Here is a 6,000-nt window from a genome sequence, read left to right on the forward strand (position 1 = left end):
GGCTTCACGTCAAAATTATATTTATTTATTTATTTATTTATTTATTTATTTATTTATTTATTCATAATCAATCCGTAATCAATAATAATAGATATTATTTCAGGCTCTTGTCAAGCTTATTCATAGTTAATATTAAAAGGATAGTAATTTTATAATAATCATAGTAGCTGCACAAATTTGGCTTCTGGAAAAAAAGAGCTGAAAAAAGCATTCGAACATTAAATACAATGTTCATCATCAAGTTCATCATATTAAAGTCTATTTGACCACCAGTCAAGCTCGCGTAAATTAATAAAATAGCAATAAAATATACTCTAGAGCGTTTAAAATATCCTCCCAGTTCGCACTGTTAAAGGGATTTTTAACGTCGAATGTAAGGAGGAGATACACTTTACGAGCTTTAAGAGTACCATGCTATGCTTCTCTTGCTGTTTCCGTTACCTTCTGAATGAGTTTCTCAAGCAATTTGCCGGCTATGTCTAACATGCAGAGTGGTCGAAACGACGATGGTGTTACAGGGGTTCCCTTACCTTTGTCTATTAGGACCAATCTTTGCCGCTTCCAGACCGTAGGAAAGGTGCCGGTCGCCAGACAGGCATTGCAGGCTTTCAGAAGAATATACGGAAATTCCAAGGCTACAGTCTTGATCACTGAGGCTGGGATGCCATCAGGGCCTGGTGCTTTTTTGTCTTTATGGTTTTCGCCGCATTTTGTAGTTCTTTCACAGTAAAGGGTGTAGTTTCACTGTTTTCCACGTGTTGTCTCCTTTTCCGTGGCGGGTGTTTAGGGAATAGTTCCGCTACGATGCAATTTATCAGAGTAAGAGATTTCGGCGCTTCTGGTAAAGCTCTACCAAGTCGTTTTGTAACAATTTGGTAGGCTTTGCCCCAAAGATCTTTGTCAAGATCATTGCAAATCTCCTTCCACAATCCAGCTTTAGCTGATTTTATGGCTTTATTTAGTGTCTTTTTTGCCTGTTTGTATTCGTTTGTATACAAATCTTGGTAGGGGGAACGTTTTGCAGCTCTTGTGGCGCGGCGGCCTAGTGCGTGGCATCTTTTTCGTAGTTCTGCTATCTCTGATGACCACTAATATGCTAGACTGTGTACACCCTGATTTTTTGGTCGTGGCATGGAGGCGTTACATGAGGTGATGATAGCATTCATAGTTCTAAGGACTGTTTCTTCCGTCTCTCTGCGTGTACTTAGTGTTGCATCAACTTGAAAAGTAGGTGCGTCTTGCTCGAGGGCTGTTTGCAACGCTTCGGGGTCAAGCTTCTTAGCATTCCACCACCGTTTGTAAAAGTTGCATGGTCGAGTCGGACCAGATCTAATACTAAATGTCACGTGCTCTTCAGATACAGTCCAGTTTCCAATCATGTTTGCTATACTTGGAGTGACCAACGTAATGTCGAGAATAGATTCCTGATATCCTGGTCTTCTAAAAGTTGTAATACTTCCAGTATTTAGCACAGTAAGGTCCAATCTTGCTGCAAAGTCTGCCACGTCATTTCCTCTGTTGTCTGAGTATTCGGCGCCTCATTCAGCCGATTTCGCGTTGAAATTGCCACAATTACTTCTCCGTCGAACTTGCCGAGAGTGTCTTCTATGCTTGCCATTTTGTGGCGAAATACGCAAATTCCTCCATTTGGTGAAAGGTAGACGCTCACACAGTAGGTCGTGGGAGTCTTGATCCAGACGAAACCCTCTTCGCTTCCGTTGTCATTGACGGTGATCTCCTTTCGAGTTTATGATCCATATTGCTGCCGTGCCAGATTTATCTGCGAACCATGATTTATCCTGAATATTCATATATTGCTCGCAGAGATGGCAAATATCGATCTTATCTTCGAAGATACGTTGGCTCAGTAGATTCTGCGCCAAGGCACATCTATTCAGATTATCTTGTAAAAATCGCGTCATTTCTGTTCTCTCGTGGCTTCGGCAAGTGCTACACGGAATGCCTTGCAGGTATCGGATCCGGCGACATGACTCCCGCTGTTCCGATCTTCTTTGTCTACCGTACATAGGAAGGATTTTAGGTTTCCCGTGCAGTCTACAGACTTGTGATTTTCCTCGCCGCATTTGTAGCGGTTGGTGTCCGAAACCGAGGCATCTGAAACAGCGGACCACTTTAACAACTGGGCGAATGCGACAGTTAACACACCCAATATCTTTATATTCGCGCCAGTCTCTGACGGGTCTATTTTTTTCTTGATCTCCTTAAGGATATCAGCGCACGTTCGTCCTTCAGCTGGTTGAACCAGAACAGCCTTGGTTCTATGTTTCCTCCGAGTTTTCCCATGATGGCTGTTTCTGTGCTTAGCACTATCATTTGATACGATTTTTTCGGTTTCCGGTTTCTCGGTTTCCTTCAAGATTACTTTCGGTTCCAGTGTCCCTTTCTTCTTCGAACTTCGTCGAGCCACTTCCGTCCAGTTATTTTGTACAACCGATTTTTTGGGCGGATGTGTTTCTGCGTCAGAGGCGGGGCTAAGTGACGATAGCAGTCTTTTGTTTGTACTTTACTCCCGTCTTAGGGGTTGGTGTCTGAGTTACATCCGGCTGAATAGTTGTCTCGGGAGAGGTCTGTGTAGTTTGCACTGTCATTTCGACAGTTTTGGGGGTTGCCGTATATTCTTTCAACGCCAGGCTATATGGTGTATCAATCGACCTGATTAGCTCCTTTATTCTGCTTTGAACATTTTTCCTATCTTTGACATACTCCGCTAGCTCGTCAATTTTGGAGCCAAGTCTCTCCGTCGGCGTTTGACGACATCTAGTCGATGGTGCAGAGTTTACTCTGTCTCGGTGAAGATTACCGGGATCCTTCTTGCCTACTTTTAATATAGCGGCTTTGGTCGCATCCTGCTCGGCGTCCATAAATACGTCACTTGTCAATTGTTTTTTTTTGGGGGTTTTCATAGTTATCCATGCTATTTAAATAGTCCTCCAGAGCAAAAGGTTGTCTCCGAACGCGGTGCCTCGGGAAGTCGAGAGGTGATCACCCTTACAGCTACCTCCATTGCTGTAAGAGCTTGTGACCATTGGAACGAAAAAAAAAATCCGCTCCGGCCGTACACCTTCTTCATTCATTGGCATCCTTTTGCTCCCGTGGGTGCGGACGGTTGCTGTTACTCCTCAGCTCCGATGCCAAATTTGGTCCGCGAGGGCCATTTTATTTATATATATATATATATATATATATATATATATGTATATATGTATGTATGTGTATGTGCGGGTATATATGTATATGTTTGTATTATGGGTATGCATTTGTATATATATGTACATATATTTTTAATTATAATAATTTAAAACATTTTTTTTATAAACAAACCATTTCCTTTCAAAGAATATCTTTTCTCCTAGCGACATCTATTTTTCAACAGGGCCCTATTCCTTCTCTTTCCTATTTGATATTTCATGACTTACCTAGTTGACCTTGAGTAGAAAATTCAGAATCCGGCGATCGTTGGTATGGCGGTAAAAGGAACGACTTGTAACGGATAACACATAATGCTAATTTAGATTTCTATATTGTAAACGTACCATATTACGAGATGTTAAGGAACGTTTGACTTTAAAGACGAATTTTAGAGAAAATAGGAAAGTGGACGAACTAAATCTGTTATATTTTATTAATTAGACTTTTAAGATTATTATAAAACAAGATTTTTCGTCGTAGAACGTCATTTATAGAAATAATCGGCATTTTGCTGAACCACGCGTTTGTCCCTAATTCCGTGATAAAATTCGGCTGGTGAATATAATGCCGGGAGTCGTTGTACGTTATTCCGTGATAGCGCACGATGCTTATATTTTTTATCGTATTGCCTTGATAAATATAGTTATAAAAAAGGGTTATAAAAAGTGCGGTTAATTATGAAATAATACTTTGATATGATTTTATACATTTATTTAGTTTTATAAAAGTCATAAAATTATAAGAAGTTAAAAAACTTCTAAAATAAAAATAAAATAAAAGCTGGTATTATTATAGTAATAGCAGTATAATTATCATTATCAATACTGTTTCGGTAAATCAAATAAATGAAACAATAAAGGAATAATTTTTAACGGCAATTAAACAAAAATATAAACTTAAAATAAATATAAAATTTAAACTCAAAGTAAAAAAATTAAACTTGTAATAAAAGTTACAATTCTGTCAACAAACATAAATCTTTAAAGACTTTACTATAATCTTTAAAGACTTTCAAGTTAACAATAACTACTAGCTCAAATTAGGTTTGATTGGGAATTTTGTATGTTTTAGAAGCTTTAAAATACATTTAATATAATATGGCAAATTTCTTTTAAAGCCTTTTTTCAGGGTTTTGGGTGAATATAATTGGAGCCATCGTTCTTTGAAAAACTAAAAGTCCGATTTGAAATCATACCCAAATAAATTTACTGATCTTGAATATAATTTTAATAATATTTAATAAATTGTATTAGATTATTAGAAAGTTACTGCATTGAAGAGTAGCCTCGGCATCTTATTTCCGAGTAATTGCAATTCATATTAATTTAATAACTTACGATGTATGTTTGTTTTAATAATATGCAGGTTATATAATGGTTATATTCCAAAAGCTTAATCGTATTAAAACTATCGTGTTAACAGGAATGTCCCTAGATCTCTGCATACATACATACATACCAGCGTATACGGGGTATACCTGTATTTTTATTCAATTTATATAATAGAAATAATTGATCATAGATGAAAAGGTAGAAATAAATGATACTCTCATTACTACAATATTCTAGGTATATTGGAACAATGCAAATAAGTGAAAAAAATCATGTACTTTCTTACTGCAGAGTAGTCATTTCAAACTCAATTATTAGGGTTAAAAATTAAATAAACATATACCGTAATTACGTTACAGTATTCTGTAGTCATTAACAAACTTAACACCAGAAACACCGCCGAATTTATGCACAGTTGAAAATAAAAGATGAAACTATTTCAAGTCTGCTTCTCGTAATTGCGGGATACTCACCGAATTAGGTTCACTGGTTCAGTTGTGTGAACCTAATTACGGGAGTCATGAAATTGATAATTTCTTGACAAATATATGCTCGATTTAACTATAAAACTAATCTCTTATTATTACTGATCAAAAATTTCACACATTTGAATCGATTAAGCTTATGGGAATCAAATAAAAACCTTAAGCAATGGAACCGTCACATAACCTAACTCGCTAACAAGCCAGTACGAAATGGCGATCGGGTTACGACCGATGCTTTCAAAAGCTTTTTACGGCTTAAAAATTAATATTTGAATTCGAAAATCGTACTATTTTATTAGGATTCAAATTATAATTGATGTACTGGTGAAGAAAATTATTATTTATTGACCGTTTTCTTATTTTGCGATCAAAATGAAAAACTCCCGTAATAATGTACTATCCCGGAATAGTGTACGTTTACCTTATGATAATAATAATAATATAATAAAAAAACACTTACAATTTTGTATCCTGATTATCAAATGAAAACATTATTATACCGTGGTATGAGTATTTGCACATTGGTAAAATATATATTTCTCAACATCACAGGCGGTAAAACACAAATAAACATGATGACTTAACAAGTTTTCGAAACTATGTATTTACTGTTTGGAGTTTAAGATAGAAATGTCACATTTTTTCTTGAAGCAGTTGTTAACATATTGTTTTCGAATCGTTTGTTTATGACCCTGTCATTATGCAATTGCAAAAACAATCCCTCAGCGAATCTTCTTTTAATTACGTTCTCTTCAAAATGTAAAATTTTTGGGTAGAAAAAATCTACATTATGATTTAAATTATTTATATGGTCGGTTAACATCGTTTTGAATGTTTTGGGATTTCTTGAGTTATTTTTATGTTGATGAAGGCTTTTATTCAGGTTTTTTCTAGTTTTTCCGATACAAAGAAGGTTTCTATTAGAGCAATTAATTTGATCTACTATGTTCCTGAGTTAAACTTAGATTCAATTT

This window comes from Ctenocephalides felis, unplaced genomic scaffold, assembly GCF_003426905.1.
Source record: "Ctenocephalides felis isolate EL2017-DRISC unplaced genomic scaffold, ASM342690v1 CF-g0.4_SCAFFOLD_03572, whole genome shotgun sequence".
NCBI lineage: Eukaryota > Metazoa > Arthropoda > Insecta > Siphonaptera > Pulicidae > Ctenocephalides > Ctenocephalides felis.